The following is a 19,701-nucleotide window of genomic DNA, read 5'->3' as shown; positions in this document are numbered from 1 at the left end:
GATTTCACACCGAAAACTGAAGAACTCGACTGTGTTTAAAGGGTTAATAATCGTTGAAGCATAACTTCAACCATAATTCAGGAGAGAGTTCTCCGTTCCAATGTTTTGGATTTCACGACGACTGTCGATAACTACGTTTGTGACTGCGTATTCATTGATTTTTTAGTTTGTAGCTCTCTTTCGGGGTCATTCACCTTCGACTCTGGCGAAGCCGCAGCTGCTGCTAGATTCTCCACTCTACTCTCTGTTTATCGCCCACTTGTCAATGGGCTCGGCAATCAGACGTTCAAAACACTTGCGATTTACGTTTCCATCGCAGACAGAGATTTTTCTCGTTTCCCGCTTCGAAAGGTCAAGATTTCCCGACGATCACGTTCGAACGAATGGTTGATACTAAAAAAAAGTCATATCGATTCGCGCGAGAAGAAGCATTAGTATGTATTGTGAACGACGATAGTATTCGAACAATTTCGAATACGATGATTGAATCTTTGAAAGGGGTATTTACATGCGTACTTTTACTTCGGTGATAAGTTATAAATATTAGAGTATCACACAGATGTTCCACTCCAAATTAATCCTTTAGTAGATTATATTCACCTTTTTGCAGCTTTTATTTATCCTTTTGCAAATAAAATTCATTTGCGTGCAAATAAAGTTAATCCTCCCGCAGATAACAATTGTATAACAATCGATAACAATCGTATTCGTCTCGTATTCGTTTTTTGAATTTAATTAGATTTTATATAGTTACTTATAAAATAATGCAAATTTCATTAGAAGTAATTGAACGATAATTTTTCAACTCAATGGGAATTTTGTTACAAATAATTTTGAATAACTGAATTTTATTTACAAAAAGGTAATTAAAATAGGTAAAGAACTAATTTGGTTCACAAAGAATAGAACACGATCTGCATAGGAATTAATTTATAGTGCAAGATATGTATTAATGGGATTTTAGAAAAATGTAAATATTTACACATATTAAAAAGAAATTTCAAATTCTGTGCAGGGGAATTCAGTGTTGTAAATAATTTTTATTTCTAACAGAAGCATAGTACAAAATACTTATAGTATTACAATACAATACTTCTCATATTGTATAAAATATATATACATAGATGGTGTATTTCATAGTTTAAAAATAGCACACCAAACTTCAGACCTCGATTCTATCGAGCATTTGTGGGCAGAAATTGGAAAATTATTAGCTAAATACATGATAAATTGAAAAGAATTATTTAAAATCCAAATTATGAAAATTTAGAATACTATTGGAAAAATATCACCAAATTTTGATGAATGGTATGGAACAACATGTAGAAGCTCTAAGAACACCTCACGTTGACTAACAAAGTATTAAAATTTCGTACTCTTTATACAAAATGTATACATAGTCGTCCGAATACATCCATAATCTGTAAATCGTCTGTATGTCCAAGAAATATTTCATAACTACTGTTAGCAATTAATGGTGTCGTATCGAAACTTTACATGTATTATCATGAAACTTACAGCATACTGATGGAACAAAAGTATTATAAAATATACATAATGTTAATATATTCTTTAAAGCCTTAAATATTTAATGTCAAACTGTTCGAACACTTTTGGGGTTCATTGTAGGCAGATCTGAATTGAAATATAAGAAGAAGTATTGAACATTGTTAATGAAATACTCTTGTTTGTATGAAATAAAATGTCAAGATTTATTTGACACCATAGAAATAAGTTCATGTATTAAAAATAGTTATTTATGTTGCGGTAAAGAAAATTATTTATTGAAATAGTATTTTTTTAAGATTTACTAGAAATTATTTGAAACAGTATTCGATTTATAAAAGAAAATAAACCTGTAGAATCAATGCAAAAACTGTTTTTTCTTATATTTCTCTGAATGAACATTTGCTTTTAACAATATAGAACGTATATAATATTTAAGCGTTTCATTTCGTGCACGATAAAGAAAGTATTTATTTCCATTAAAAATCTCAGTCGTCGTAAAATATATATTTTAAATATCTTAATATTTCAAATGAAGGATATGTAACACAGTTGAAACAAATGGTATTTGCAAATATTTATATCTCTTAATTGAAATATTTTACCAAGGCCACTCCGATTCAGTAGTTGCGTGCGGAAGTTCATTTGAGTTATAAATTATGAAATGGAGGATTGTGAAAAAGTGATCTCATTTGGAAATAAGAGATTCATACAGGAAATTGAAGTGTGTCTTCTTCACAATATAAGCATTCATTCAAACTGTGATGGGAATGCTACTAAAAAAAATGAATACAAATAATTAGCCTCCGAATTTTATGCGTTTACAATAGAATTGTGTAGGTGAAGCTCAATGTTAGGCTTAGTAAAATGATTAATCCCTTGCATTGTAACGACGAATCAGAATTTTGATGAAGATTTCATACATGATCTATCGATTGTCTATGATTTTCTATCCCTAAAACGAAACGAAATTTGTTTCTTTTGTTATCAAATTCTATGAATTAATGAAAATGAAGATATACAAAAAACAAATATTATTTCGTGCTATCAGAGAAATTATTAATATTTAACCTGTTGGCTGTTGTAATGTTTTTCAAAGGTGTCTAATTAACGGTAATTACACTGTATATGTTTGTTTGTTTTTTTATTTCGTCTAAACACAACACTTTTATGAAATATATAATTCCATAAAGAATATCAGAATACCGGTTGATTGTTTTTGACGACTGTAGTTGTCGCGAAAAAATGACATTGTCTGTTATGACGAGTATACTCGTCAAAAAGAGTTATTTACATGATAATTCCAAAAGAAATTATTAGAGTGATGTCATTGCATTGAATAATTTATTGAGAATTTATTAATTGTAAATTGCAGATGCTGGAAGATTGTGAAATCGTCGTTGATAGATAATGTATTAATGACGAAGAAATGCTAATTAACATAACTAAGAGAGAAATCGTAGTGCAAAGGGTTAAAATGATTAAACAAATACATATTTATGCAGTGTCTGTTGTACTTAGACAATTGTTATCGCACATAAGGATTTGTAATAAATGATTAAAAATGTACGATAGAGAAGGAATTTGTTTGCATGTCGAGCTATATTTTGTAATGTTTCTGTGCTGTTTTTATTTTGTATTGTATTTTGTACTTGTTTTGTATTTTATCTCATTGTATTTAATTATATTAATAGTTCCTTTACTCCTTCCTCACTCATTGTTGCTATTATTCGTTTCGTCTTTATTCCTTTAACTCCTGTATAGTTGGAATCATGCGATTGCTTTTATGTTTGCTGTGTTGCGAAATATTGTCTCTTATGTGTGCACACAAATCAATCCTTATTATAAATTGTTATAGCGATTCAACTACGTTGTAATTCAATTTGCATAATTCAAGCCTTTCAGTTAATTTAATTGTTAATTATTTTAATCACGAGTGTAATTCAAATAACAATGTATGCAATTAAAATAGTTTTATGTACTCATTTCTTGCCTCTTCTGCGCCTCTTTTTCTTTAATTAGCTATTAATCAATTATTTTCTAGTTTGCAATTATAATGTAATTATAATTTCTTGAGTAAGTTAATTGTAATTCTGCACAACTCTGTGCAATAAAAGTGATATAATGATAATAATTGAGAGAAGGGATCGCACTGGCGAGTATTGTATAAGCGGAGATACAATTTTATCAATGTATAACGCGATACAGTTTCATATTGATGGTTGTATTCCATTTTCGCACATTGACCTTTGGTTTCTCGTACTCAAAGCTGTAATCTACTATCATCGTGTTTCGTGATTCTTTGTTTACAAACCGCCAGTAGAGCTTGAACTTCGACGATGATGGGATTCTTGATGAACCGTACAAATACGGCGAACTTAATTTGCACAAGACATTGTATTTATTTCGATGAGATAATTTCATTTTAATTAATGAATATTATATCGGAGAGTTCTAATGTTTTATGATTCTGAGAATACTCTGTAGCTGTGCTCTATGTAAAACAAAACTTTGGAAGAGGAATTGACAAATATTTTGATTGAAATTATGCCATCATCAGGATCTTGGAAAGCTAAAGTATTTTTAAAACTAATCTTAACGTCTACAGATTATTTTTCCGATATTAGATATCTATATGCAAACGCAGTTGCACAGATGCTTTTACATAATCGTATGCAAGGTACAATAAATAAAACTTAATATCAGATAAAGATAAACGTAATTACACACGGAAATATTCAACCATTTTTTAAAGCAGAATAGGTTTGTTAAAATTGAAATAAATGGCTTTTTTAAAAGGTTAGATCTATTCGTTTTTAGATTGCGCTAACATTTTTATGAAAATTAGCTGTCGCAGAAACAAGCTACAGACATCGGAAGATGCAGAACTATCCTCATCTCTTACTATTATTGTAAGTTGTCAACGATACAAATTATAAATAACTAATCAGTTAGCTATACCAATCTCTTTGAAATTTATCACTAACATTTAGTTATTTACTTAACTAGTTTAACCAATCAACTGCGTGTTTTGTTATGACGTGTATAGTGCCATTTCTTCGTGTAAAAAATTGTCAAAATAACAGTTTTTGGTTGTTTCTGGTGAAATTTTCAATATGCAAATAAGTTACTGAGATCTACAAAATCTGCCGTTTAAGTCTTGTTTAAATCAGTGAACTAAACATCTCAAAATAATGTAAATAGTTGAGAAAACTTTTTAAAGAAGTTATTCCGCCATAAAATGACGAATACTTTCGTTGTTCGTTATATGTAGCTCAAGGTAAATTCCAAGATATGCTTTGTTGCTGTGTCGTGTTTACGGAGCTGGATTTCGGTAAAGCAGCCATGACAACAAATGGAAAGAAAAACTTACGAGTTCCAATTCATTTGAGCAGTGCTCTACAAGTCAATGGTAGCGTAAATAATAAGAGACAGCAAGCAAAGAGAGTCAGCAAAAAACAAGGTTTTCAGAAACGAAGACGTTCTGTATTGTGACAGTTTTTTACTGTGAAATTTCCATACGAATGGACATCCAAACAAATGTTTATGCTTCATTTGCTCACAAACAACATGTTATGAACTACATAAAAAAATTACAAAGCGAGACCAGCTTTTGCCACAGACTAGATTGTAGAGACTAATAATAAGTACAATGATGGGGTGAAGAAAATGTAATAAATTAAAATTTATTTTTCCTTATATTATTATTATCATTATTATTATCGAAATATTCTCTACCTTGTACCACTTGCTTTATGATTTGCTTTGTGACTAGACGGGTAAGTATAGATTTATTCAGAATAGTTTTCAAATAGGGAAGCTGTTCACATATTTAATTCATGATTCATGTTAATATCTTAAGTCTTCTAAGTTTACTCAGACGTAAATACAATTGTTTTATATTTATTTGTAAACGTAGCAAGCTTCATGTTATATAGAGTTTCAGTAATCTTTATCGTAATATATGCCCGGTGAAATTAAATTGAATAAATTTCTTACAAATATCTCTTTATAATTGCAATTACATGGAAATACATATATATTAGTGGTATTAATAGTAAAACCAGAAAAATTGTAGATAAATTTATTATTTGGAGTGGTATAAAAATCATTCCACGAATGCAATCGTAAACCGGGCAGATAATTTACGTGACAAAAAGCGAAATTCAATTTTACGATGTTTCAATGAGTCATTCCTTGAGACGATGAGACCACAACCTTCCAGTCAGGTGTTCATTACAATGGTATGGACTACAGATTATACAGATTGGCGTGCAATGGATACTAAAATCCTTGGGAAACGATATCAGCTATCTAGGAATCCGATGATACCGACTTTGATCACGTTAACAATATACATATATAATATATACTTTGAATACTTCACATTTAAATATATACAGCAGATGTATACAGCTGTAATTGAACAAAGCAAGCAATAGTTACACCTAAAAGTATTTCTATACTATGCGATAAAATATCTAAAATAAGGAAATTAAAAGAAATAACTCGACGTAATGACACTGATATCTTGATTATTTCTGAGTTCTAATCTTTTGCATGATCACTTTCCGTCTATTAAGGGTTAGTAAATTACCACAATTTCACACCAACTATACTTATCATACCCGGTAATACGAATACCCCGTAAAGAAAGTATTCTTATGCGTGACATTGTTCTTAATAACAACACTTTAAATATATATAATAATTCTGTAATGGTAAAGATAATATATACAAAATATGTGCTAATATATAAGCGAATTATAAGCGAACACTGACCACGGATAGTGAAGACGCCGAGGGGATGAAATCAGTGACGTGTAAGATTTGAAAATTTTTGATCTTAGCGCTGTCAGCGACAGAGGAACGAATCTCAGCTTGTGAGAATGCCACCCTACAGATTCCCAAAAATCACTCGCAATCGAGAGATGAGGGGTTCCTGAGGTCGTATAAAGTAACTTTTACCTTACTGTAAATGCAATCCGCAGCTTTGTTACGAATTATTACCAAAAAAGCGTGATCAAAGATAGGCAGGGACGACAGACGCAAGGCGGCTGAAACCCAACCAGTACACGAAGCCCCCAGTTCCGCTTATTGGCTCTGCCGCCTCGCAACAACCGAGCTCGTCTCTCATTGGTCACTGTTTTTTATTTCTAATTCGTAAAGAATGTTGTGAATTGCATTTACGCTAAGGAAAAATTTGCTTCAAATGACCTCAAAAATCCCCCATTTCCTGATTGTGAGTGACTTTAGGGACACCCTGTATAGATATTTGTCTTCGTTCTATGGGTTGCATACAAACGTCATTTTATATCTAAATTATAACGTAAATCCGTGGCACCTATTTTTCAGACAATTCAAACACTCAAAATCCGCCAGAAATAATTAATAAGTTATAATAGTATCTGTAATGACAATATTAAAATATATGATTTTTAACAAGTTACGTTGTTTTTATATAGACCATATCATTTCTGCAGATAGTGTTAAAAAATGCCGGCGTATTGTGAATAGTGTTGCAAAAAATTACCGGACAAATATATGTTAACTTAAGGTTACAAATAATTGAGCTTCGTCTAAAAAATGACTGATATTCCTTTACTTATTGTACAATATGTACGTATACATAAGCATGTAATAATTAAACAAGATCCAATAACGTTATTAGTTTTTGATAACCATCCTTTTACGACGAGTATACTTGTCATTGCATAAAAACTTGATCATTACGAATAAACTCGTGATTGAGCGAAAACCTCCGATCGTTTCGAATATATGGAAAAGAAAAGAAAAATACCTGCAGTTTCATCGTTATTATATTCGTTAGAAACCTTGAGAGGATTGACATAAAAAGTAGAATTCGATGAGCGTCGTTCCGTCTTGTCTAAATTCCGCTAGGAGGCACGGAGTTCCCATTCGACACCTTCATTTCTTCCTCGTTATCCTGAGGAACAAATAACCCATAGGCAGAGAGTACTCGTAGTCGCGCGCATGCGCCTGGAACTGTATGCATACGGAAACCGTAAACACAGGGCGGAAATGTGTTATGGTGCCATGGAACGTGTTCTTCCCTCCGTTTTCCACGCTTTCCTCGATCGACCGAGTCGCGTTTCAGTCCGATCCAGTCTGGTCCAGTCCGGTAGGTTAGGTTAGGGTCGTCGCAGCGGTTTTGACGGGCGCGAAGGGACGCGGCGGGGCGGTCTGAGGCGGGGTTCAGAGGGGGGCAAGGGAGAGGAGAGGGGAGAGAGCAAGCGAACTCCCACCGTTCCACGATTCACTTCGCACTTCAGTCGCCTCGTGTACCTCGGAACGCGAGTGTTTGTTCGTGTTTCGCGGTTCGCGTCCTGTCTCCCGTCTCTCCGGTCGTCACCAGCCACGTTCTCTCGTTCGAAAACCGTGTGCTTCTCCGCCGAAATTCGAATTGTGTCCCGCGCGAATCCAATTGCCCAGTGAGCCGCAAATCACCTCGCGACGCTTCCTTACCGACCGAGCCGTGTGTACCAAATTTTTGGACTGCTCGGCTGCAAGTCTCTCTCTCTCTCTCTCTCTCTCTCTCTCCATCTCTGTCTTTTTATTTTTCGAAATTGTGGTAAAATGTTGGTGGGCAAGTCGCTCGTGAGCGAGTTTGTGAGCAGTGCTGTCGGTGTTTAGTGAATAGATTCGTTGACCGATTCTCTCGAGCGAATCTCGTGTGCCGTAGTGACTCGTGAAAGAGGTTTACTCTCGCTGGCCGCTTGCATGTGTTGACTTCATGGTCTTCGAGAGCGTCGAGAGGCGGAACCCGGGGTTCCTCCGCGAAGACGCTAGACACGGTTACATCCAATACATCAGGTACGAGTTTTACTCTTTGATTTAAATCGTTGTTTTAATGCTGGAGCTAGCGAACTGTAAAATTGATCGACGCGCATTGTCTGGCAATAGAGACAAGATCCAATTTCTTTAGATTTCGTACAGACTTTTTTATACCAGTTGTTTCAATAATGTAATTTATGCAAACCCATGAAAATTTTCCATGAAAATGTCTCAATTGCCTAAATAATTTTAAAATAAGGAGCCGGTCGTTTCACCGTGGTAGGTTTAGTGTCAAATGAAACGGTAATCACGACGCTCGAAGGAATTGTTGATTTCCGAGCACGCGAGATGTGTGCCCAGCACACGGCACGCGGCCATGTGAATAAGATAATGTGTCATCGTGTGCTCTCGTGTATTGTTCTTGGCGAAGGAAATCATTTGGAGAAGTATCGGTATGTCGGTGGTGTGTCGTCGGCGATTCAAATCACTTTGACGAATATTCGTTGAATCTGCATTTCGTATTTATCCGCTTGCGATGTTTATTGGCCTTCAAGATATTTTTTTGTCTTTTATTTATAAATTAAGTTATTCTTTTATGGCTGAAGCGTGAAAGTAGGATAATAGCGTCAAAGTATAATTTTAAGGATCGCAATGGGCGCTAATGTTGAAATATATTGGTAATAATTATACTACGGCTATAAATCAAGTGGCAATAAAAAGAACCGCAGTAAATGTTTTGTTTAAGGAAAAGATTAGTTTCCATTTTCTGGTACAATTCTGTATAACCTCCTTGGGTTTTTCACAGTTTATCGTATAGATACCATAAAACCTGACAAGTAGTTTATTTTCAATTGAAAAATATATGGAAACAAAAAAATGCTAATTATTAATATTTTTATTTCATAATTGAGACTCTTTGGTTTCACCGAACACTTATCTTTCACTTAAAACTATACGTAAATATAATAAATATTATGTTAAAAAAGAGTTGCGACGTCTTTTTACCATAGAAAATGCATTTTTTTGCAGCTTTCTTTATCAATTTTCCAAAACGTATTTTTGAAAATACTTACAAAGCATGATTCCCAATCAGAAAATTCTTTGAAGATATGATAAATTTACCTTACGGAGTGGAAATTAACCCCGAAATACTCGACTATTATTTATTTTATTTCTACAAACAAAAGTTGCTTCTTTCGTTCGTACCAATCATGTGATATACGATTCGTTAATTCTTTAACCAATTGGAAAAAGTAATAAACAAATAATCGACTTTTTACCGTTTTATTTTTCACATATGATTTGAATTCGGAATTGAAACAGTGATAAACAGAATAGATCATTTTTTTATCGTTCCTAATGTAACAGCAATTCGTCTAGTTTAATTGCCGAAAAATGAATCATTGATCGATGATTTAAATGTACTGGGTGAAAATAATCCTGTAGTCGCAGTCCGTGGATTAAAAAACACAAATGTCGTGTGTTCCAATACTTTTGTTTAACCGCAAGGTGATTAGTTTTCGTGTTAGCTGACGTAAAGCAACAGCTGCGCCCTTTATGTCGCTTCAACTTGAAAGGGGGCCCCTCGAATGCAATTATTTTTAAAACGAGAGAGAAAGAGAGAGCCAGCTTTTGTACGAGTTTTGAGTCCCTCTCACGATAGCCGGTTTCAATCTTCTATTCTCACATTATTGTATCACGTATAGCACCGGCGATATCAATCGTTTGGAGATCTGTATCTGGTACTTCTAAGTCTTCATTCTGGGACTTCGAAGCCTGTATTCTGCAAATGATGATCTTATTCCAGCTAAAACGATAAATGGGACGTGCACTACAAAAATTGATTAACTCCATAAACCAGAAAGTGGAGCAATGCAACGAAATAATGTATATTGTTTTTTTTTAAATTCCCTTTATAATTTAATTCGAAATCAATATTCCAGAATGTATAAATACAAATGTATCTAACGGTATATAAAATTTATAAGAAAAAATAGCCAAATGATAATCGTTAATAATGTTACCATTTTTATGTTATTGGAACAGTTAATCGATTTGGCAAGTGGAAATGTAATAAATTTAAATTCAGTGTCTAAGTTTTTCAACAGAGAAAAGTTTTTAAAAAGAAAATGATGAGATATTTTCATTACAGGTGTTAACATAAAAATGAATATTAATGATTCTGTTATTATATATTATTATTTGTTGATAAATCATATTAAAGAACCATCAGATGATTCACTATTTTGCACATGCACTTCATTATTAGTTTCACTCAACTCGATTATAAGGGTATAACTTTATTTTTTTAAAACCACTGATAAATTGAAATAATCGTTTATAATACTTCAAACCATAATTTGTTCTCGAAGTATGTTGAAAATGCTGAAAAAATATGTAGTTCTATAAAACTGGTAAAATACACAATAGAAGTTAAAATATACCAAATTAAACTTTATTCTTAATAATAAACAATTTTCCTTTCCAAGTACTTGGTTCTGTGACAATTAGACTAATTTATTTCACTTAAATTCTGATAAAAAAATTTCACCATTATCATTGATGGCTTGCTAGTGCATTTGTGTTATATTATTGCAGTGATTTACATTAGAGTACGGAGTTAATCAAAGTGACCTCTGAAATAAATTATTTATTATTCAGTGGCCAACAAATTTGCTTCGTTTAATGGCGTTAATCTTAATCATTAGAGAAGGTTATTATAAATATAAAAAGTTATGACTATACTAAGTGCTTTGACACTTAAATTCAAGATTTTTCAAAAAGTAGACACAATCGATTTCTGCAGTGAACGGTTAGACGTTAGACAGTCAGACAAATTTTGTTCTTAAAATAATTGACCTCTTAACCCTTCGGTGACAAAGATTCGTACGAAATACTGATCTATATGTATATCTTATACATTAATACGTTGTAATCTTAATAACATTATCACATTAATTTTGTTATATTGACGTAACACTATTATCATGAAAATATATCAATAAAAATATATATGGTATTATTTATTATCTGAAACATTTATTATTGTAAGCTCTATGTTTTCTGAAATATTTAGCTGATTTATAATGTTACAAAAATAGATCTCAAAGGAAAGTTGCCCATTTCTTTACATAGAATATGATTCAGAAATAAAAAGTTTAGGTTTATGATAGAAAAAGCAAGATGAACTCGACGTAACCTTTAAAACGTTCTCTCGTTAAAGAACTGGTAGTGTCATTTGACTCTCCATTCGAAATACCATAGGGCACGTGTTAGTTCGTTGTTTCTAAATCACGTGTCCACGAGATTTTTCCAATCGAAACTTAAATGGGACACCATGTACAGTTCGTTCTATTAAATTTGTATAAAAGATTTGAAACTAACTTTCCAATAAATTTAACATTTAGCTTGGAAATGCACAATGTTCGATAAGAAGAAGTGTTCATCTCTCAGAAATAACGCTCCATAAAGAGTAAACGAAGAGTGCAGGGGTTACTGTGTCGGAAATAAATACTGATTAAAGGGGAACGAGAAATTGTGTTCTTCGCGCAACAGTAATTTAAACAGAACTGTTGCAAAATATCTGGTAATAATCGAGTAGTAGCAGAATATTATTAAATATACATAAGATAGTGAATTTATATGTACAAAGATAATAAGATATATCATATTTGTTTTATTCTGTTACTAAGTTAATTAAGCTCGAAAATAAACCAAGTGGACAGCATTTGATCATCCCACAGTATCCGGCTTCGCTACCTTAGTGTAGAATGTAGCGATGAATGAGAAAGAATGAGAATGCTCAGGACACGTCCAAAGAAATATGTGCGATGATACGGTAGCTTGTAAATATATGCAAATGATAATGTAAACGTACGAAGACCACTCAGCAGATATTTACATCATCGTCGAGATGTTGTAACGAACTCTGTAGAATGATGCTTGATACAAATTTCCATGGCTGTGTTTCACCGCATTCAATCAAACCTATTCGACATTGCGGGATTCCCATTTCAGAAACCATCGGTTTACGTAATTATAGTGACACGAGAGATTATTGTATTTACGCAAGGAGACTCGATTGCTGCACCTCGAAGATTAGTACATATATTGATACATCGATCCTTTGCAATCGGATGTTAATTTTGCTTTCATCAAATCTGCATGAAATTTTATCCAATTTTATTTAATCTCTCCAGGGATGCATTTTTATAGTAGGGAACGATCTATTTAATTGTTTCTTTTTTATTTATCATCATTTTTTTTACTTATTCACGTTAGAATAAGTAAGAAGTGTTTAAATAGTTTAAATAAAGTTTGGCGAAAGATTGTATTGATAAATATTTTATAAAAGAAAAATTGTTAAATCTCAAGGTACCGGTAATTATTGGTAGTCTTGTCATGCTCCCAGAGGGGAGACGTCCGAGTACAAAGGGTTAAAATAACAATTCACTTTCGTGTCCGACTAGTTCCGCCATCGGATCGGTGTGTTCAGTCGATCATCGTTCCTTGTGAATTGTACAGCAATGCGGTGTTGCTTGGAGACGCGAACCACAACACGAAACAGGCACACGGCTAGATAATAGTTAATCGAACCTTAGTTTTCGCTGGGTTACTGGAATTTGTGGAACTACCAAAATTTCGATGTACAGAAAACAGTTACAGTGAATGTAAGATTCTTCCTTTGCTTAATATCTTCTGCGAATTACCTCGACAATTATATCTTATTTATCACTGGATGAAATTAGAAAACTTTCAGTGAAGCAATTTAAATATTATTACCGAAATTAAAGTAAAATTTATTCTGCACCACATTTTTTTTACAGCTAGCGGATTTCTCTAGTGGATGTTTTTCACAAACATATTCTTTATTTTACAAGAGACGTTTGCGGTTATACTTCTGTTTTGCAATATCCAATCTGACATGTTCTGCGTTTTTCAGGAATTACAGTGAAATCTGTTGGTTTCCTTCATAATTTTTTTTTTCGTTTTTGAAATTGTATTCCACTATTTGTACTTTTCCTTTATATTTCTTCCCCTAAAATGTTACTTATAAGTGGAAATTATATAAACACATGATTGGAAGTTCCTGTACTATTACTATTCCAAATTGAACTTATCGCGTCGCAAAAATGAAACAAGTACGTGGCTTTTGCCTAAAATACAATCGGATGACATTTACTTTTGCAACATTGATTACGGGTTTTTTTAACGAATTTTTGTTGAACATACTTGCTGTAAGACAAAATGTTACATTTTCTTAATGACGTGTATACTCGTTGAAAACAGCTAACTGATTAAGAATATTGTATGCTTTAACAGTCTTTACTAAATTAAATATTTTGTAAAACTGTTCCGGTTAAGCAAAGTATGAAGAAAATCAGACTTATAGTAACTCGTATACTTTATAAAAAGAGCTAACTGATTAAGAAACCGCTGTGCATTCCGCATTTAACTGAAATCAATCCATGGACAACATAATTCTTAGCGCACGTCAATAAAAATATAATCCAACTGGGACTATGCGACCGATCTTTTATCCGAACATCATCGTCCACCTAATTACTGTAAATAACCGAGGTTCTGCCATATACCGTCCGCAAAATTCAGGTCTGTGATCAAATTTCAAATCTATGCTAGCAAAATTATTCCATTTCTGGGAAACTCGGCAGGAGCGTTATCAATAGCCATCGCCCTGCCAACGGTTCAAAACTCCCCTAAATCGCTGCAGGAAGCTCGGCTCTGGACGAAAAGAAAGATACAGTGGAACAATATATTTTGAGAAGCGCTTCGAAACGACGCCGCGTCCGCATGGATTCTCAGCTTCCCAACTCCAGAAGCTGGATTCTCCGATCTCTCGGTATACCTGATCGAGACTCGATTCTTCGGAGCAGGTAGAAACAGGCCGGGACATCTGTCGTCTCGTTTCGAGTAGGCCCAAAGAAGAGAGTCGCGCCGTGAAACGAAGAACCGGTTCGCAATTCAGCTGGTTTCCACAGGACAAAACTTGGACCGACGAGCACGTGTTCCCCCGGAGGAAGGTAAAGATGGAGCGGTTCGGAACGGAACGGAACGGAACGGAGCTGAGCTGAGCTGAGCTGACAATGGGCAGAGCCGATTCGCTCCGCTCGGCTTTTCTCGCCTCGGTTTGGCGCGCTTCGGTTCTTTGTTGTCACGTGCATCTCTCGCGCTGCAGTTTTCCCTGGACTGCGTAGACACCGAGGCAATGAAAGTACCTATTATAGAATGCTTTTCAGGGTGGATATGATTGTCATCGATTTCATTGCAACCGAAAAATGTTATTGTTGAATATTTATATCAATGTTGAATACATACGTTGCCTCTAGACAACGTATGAACTTCGAAATATTACTTTAACACTATTTCTAGCGAAGATGCTTCTAAAAGACGTCTTTTAATTGTTTCTATTTAACATGATTTTTGCCAAAGAGGTTAAAAGATATCTTTTAATAACTTTTAATGAAATTTTTGTTTTCTATCTGATCGCTCCTCGAATTTTGCAGTAATCCTTACAATATTAATTCTGTAAATTATACGATACAAAAGTGTTTCATGATAGGTACTTTTACCTTGCGCAGGGTGTTCATCCATAAACATCCAATCAAATATCCTGTAAATGGTCGAAGATACAAAAAGGTTTAATGGGAGAACTTTATACGATTTAAGTCAGTTAAGAAGGTCATTTAAGTTAATTTGTTTGATTCGCGATCATTCCGAGTTAAGCAGGTCAACCCGATTGTTTTTTAAACGGACACGTATAATTTTCTTTTTGCAAAGTCAGTAATTTGCAATTAAATTGGTAATCGTCATCTGAAATACATAGACATTGTTTATTCACTTCCTTAAGCTCGTTAACATGAACAACAAATACAAATGACTACCTCAATACATACTTAAAATGCCGACTGTCTCCTAAACACTAAACGATGCGTAATGACGGTATTTATCATGTTAATTGCAACCAATCTCTATTAATTAAATATTCCAAAAAGATTATGCGTATCCATTTAAAAAAATAAAATTAAGTTAACTTACGTAACTGGAAAATGTTGCGAACAAAAGTATTATTTTATGCACACCTTGCAGCTAACGTAAAACCGTGTAAATTTCGCCTGTTCGACTTTTTTGTACGTTCAATCATTCGCAAGATACCTGCGTGGACATTTATGGACGGGACACCCTGTATATCTGCGCGGTTTTCCCGTTTCGGCGGAGAACCCGGCGGCTTTGGAAGGTTGCCGCGATCGTTTGTGTGCTCGTCTACAGGTCGGTCGGTCGGTCGGTAGGCCAGCCGGTCTTTTGCGTTCACTGTTTCCGCTCTAGTTGGCCGGCTTCCAGTGGTTCGCTGGATATTCTTTCTTCTTCGAGCGAGACGCAATTTTCTCCGCGTTAAACGTCGCTTTTCTCGTTCATTGCTCGTCATTGCGTCACCGGGAATCACGGGGCTCGGTGAAAGCGATCGCGTCCGAAGACAAATGGTACCGATCTCGATTCCTCGCCACCGCACCGATCCGCGAGCCCACTTGCTCGTATGATTTATCCTACGGTTACGGTGATTAGCAGTTCTTTGTCGTTCGAAATTCCCCGCGAGAGAACCAACATTTCTACCAGCGTTTCCTCAAGCGACACGGATTTTGTTTACTGATAAATCGCATTCTCTCTGTAGATGATACTGCTTCGTTCTCATTCTCGTTGCTTTTTGTGGTGTATTGATGTGCTTCTTTGTGCTCGGATCTGGACAAACACATTCGAAAATTTATTGGAAATAGTTAATGAAATATGCACCTTTGTTATGAAATACTGTTTCAAAGTTCGAACGAAAATTATGATTTTAAATTCACTTATTTATTAACTTAATTAATCTAATAAGTCATACTTTTATAGAAAAAGGAAAGTATTATATATAAATTTATGATCTATTTGTTTTTATTATATATACCTATTAACATGTAACATTCAAGAAGGTATATTACAGTAATTATTAATGTGATTTATCCCATGCGAAATCCATATTATGCTGTAACAGAATTTTGTTTAACACTAACAATGATAAGAACACACTCGCCATGCAGATTTTTATATTTTTCATATAAATCTGAAAATGGGGTCAGATTTTAGAACATGTCCGTATTTCAGTGCCCTCTTGTATTAGAATTAATAATATAATTTTGTATTCAAACTTAATCAGATTTTAATGGAAAACTATTGAAAAAAAAACGTGTATGAAATACAAATACAGAAATATGGAAAAACAGATATACAGGGCACGGAATCATGTGCAGAAAGGACACAGAACTATACACAGAACCCTCCTGTAAGGGCACAGAACTATCGCCAGAAACATATTCTTTTATTTCATTAAAAAAAAATTATTAAATCACTAATTGTTATCATGCGAACAATGTGTTTAAAATGAAACATGTCTGAGAAATTGAAATATATTTTTAGTGCATTAAATGAAAATTATAGTACAATTTAATTACAGTACCGACAAAGCAAAAATTGGCTTTAAGGTACGGTAATTGGGATATCGAGTTTAGTAATAATTGGATAATATCATAAAGTATAATTATCAAGATTGTATGGCTAGGTAGGAATCTTGCGATATCGAGACGAGAACTGGTTAAGTTGTCGAAGTCTGAAAATCATCAATTTAAAAAAACATCTTGAACAATTGACTTTCTATTTTCTATTTGTTATAAAGTTTTATCTTAGTTTTAGTTTTATCTTACTTATCTCACTTTAGTTGCGATTCTTAAAATAAAAGAAAACATTTATTTCGTAGAAAAATTCGTAGTTTAATTATCACTTATAAATAAGAATGCGTTGAGGATATAACGGTACTAGGTTTAAAATTTATTTTAACACTTACATTAACACTGTGATCAAATTATTTTATCGTGTTTTTCTTTCATTAGTCTTAATTATGTTCTTGCTCCGTTTGTTCAATTAGTCGTTAGCCGAAACGCCCACAGATATTATTAACCCTTTGTACTTGGGTGGGGACTCTGAGGCACCATCAAATTTGTTGCACCACAATATAAAATTACTTTTATAAATATCACCAAAGCTTAGATTTAAAAAATCAATTTCATATACATAGAATGTATTTTGTTATATAAAATGGAAATACTAAAAGCCAGAAAAGTTATTTTAGATTTGCAATTGAAATTACTTCGATTGTAAAGAGTTAAATTGCATAGATGTTTATTAAGTCAAATATCACGTTCTCTATTTTTATAATTTTACGTTATTATAAAATACTAGCAAACCGGGCGAACTTCGTTTCGCCACCAGATGGCTTCGTTTTTTGTAATATTTCGTTTGGGGATTAAAAGATGAAGAAAAGTTATTTTTTTTGTTTTATAAACTATATTGGTTTGTAGTACATGCTATGTATCAGAGATGGCGCTGTATGTGAAAAATGATTTTCCCTGTTTTCCTGCTTTTCTGTTGAAATTTTTCCAGAATTTTGGTTGCTATAAACCTCACGGAGCCCGAGACCTTTCCAACGAATGCAAAACCGTGGAAATCGGTTCGTGCGTTCTGGAGTTATAGCGTCAGGAAGGAAAACTCGACTTATTTTTATATAATAGATTAAATGTAAAATATTAAATGATACAAATATTATATTACCAAGTAGCTAACTATTTTCATATAAAGCAAAGGTGAGCAAATTTAAATAAAGTTAGGGGATATCAAGTGAAAAAATTGTAATAGACAAGTGAATATTGTTGCCCGTAAAATACGTATTTGTATTCTAAAAATGTAGGTGAAATAATAAATATACCTTGTACGCATCTGTAAAATTTGTAAGATTCGAACACAAAAGAGTCCCGAAAAGTCATGAAATAAAACACAGGAGCGATCCCAGTGGGGAAATTTGACAGGAAAATGTTAATGTTTCTGAGTGATATAGCGCTCCTATAAACGATTAGCAACCGTTTTATGACAGCTTCAGTAGTTTTTTGTTTCGCTTTTGTCTACCTAGATCGGCCGTTTCGTTCGCTGTGCGACGCAACTACGCTCTCATATTTATTATTTATCGTCATCCTATTTCCCGTTAAAGAAGTAATATATTTTTTTAAATGATCATTTTTCGATATTGTACCCTAATATGTTCTTTCATTTCTACAGATAGTGTCAAAAATGCCGGCATTTTGTGAATGGCGGTGCAAAAAATTACCGCACGAATATGTGTTAAATAGTGTAAAATTGTCCTCCACAAATTCGTTTTAAATTCGCCTGTGATACAGTCACAGCTGGGCCCAGTTTCTTGATTCGTCCTGTACAGTGTATGAAGCGTGTTATTTGTGTAGGTACACATCCCATCGCATATATATTCGGAGCCCATATTTGCGATTTGGTGCGCTACCAACACGGGTGGCAACCCGTAAACCTCAGACTCCCTGATGCCCAAGCATCGAGTACCGGTTCGTGGCATACTTTGCCGGGGTTATGTGAATTGTATTCTCCTCGTAAAGGTTTTCACTGTACACCGATGACAATTGCAGATGCGATCTTTGACGACGCACGTTCCACCGTCGCGGCGCGGCACGGCACGGCGTCGAGATGCTTCGTACGACCTACAGCCGCATCGTGTCAAATGACATCATCTCTATTATCTCTATTTCTATCTACTTGTCAAGAAGACGCGACACCTCGATAACTTGCAAAAAATTATCTTTTTGAAAACTTGAATCGTTTTACCGAAAGCTACTTGCGTATTGAATCTGAAAGTTTAGTGCTTTATTATGCTCCAATGATATTTTATTACGAGGAAGTTTACTTCGTTATCTGTAATTCGTTCTTATCTTTTCGATGGATTTTAATGTTATTTCTACCGCGATTTTGTATATGTCTGCTTCGACGAAAGGTGTCTTTTAACATCTTTGCGTTTAAATGCAAATATTTGACAAAACTGTGATGATTTCAAATTTTTAGTTAAATATAGGTAATTTGAGCAATGTAATAATAAATTCTAGCTTAATTCATCAATCTGTATAATATGAATATAACAAATGTAAACAAATATGTTTTACTTTAATAGGAACGATGATAAGAAGATATTATTTTCTTAATTTTTTTATTTTTATATGAAAGATGACGAAACACGGTAATATTATTAACTTAGTAGTAATTGTAAAAAAAGCATAAAATTCTTTCCGTGTTCAATACCACAGTTTTTAAAAATAATTGGTTGCTCTACTAAATACTTTCCAGACGTATAATTTTTATCCGAGCAATACTTCATTTGGCACTTTTTTTCCGTCTACTTCGCAACAAGCTTGAAAACAAAACGAATATCAAAGTTACGCAACAACACCTGTATTTTCCGTTACAACTGGAATAGGAATTCTCTAATGTGACTATAATTGA

At 33.8% G+C, this 19,701-nt stretch overlaps 1 long non-coding RNA gene across 1 annotated transcript in view; it reads left to right on the top strand.

Moving 5' to 3' along the window:
* Positions 1 to 3,210, top strand: part of LOC144471719 (uncharacterized) — a 32,222-nt gene extending 29,012 nt beyond the window's left edge. The window contains exon 3 of the long non-coding RNA XR_013494331.1: positions 2,882 to 3,210. This is a non-coding gene — a long non-coding RNA (uncharacterized LOC144471719). The remainder of the gene's footprint in view (positions 1 to 2,881) is intronic.
* The last annotated feature ends 16,491 nt before the right edge of the window (positions 3,211 to 19,701 follow it).

Source organism: Augochlora pura, chromosome 6 (assembly GCF_028453695.1).
Source record: "Augochlora pura isolate Apur16 chromosome 6, APUR_v2.2.1, whole genome shotgun sequence".
Taxonomy (NCBI): Eukaryota; Metazoa; Arthropoda; class Insecta; order Hymenoptera; family Halictidae; genus Augochlora; species Augochlora pura.
Note: the sequence above shows the minus strand (reverse complement) of the source record. Positions and strands in the feature narration are given on the sequence as shown.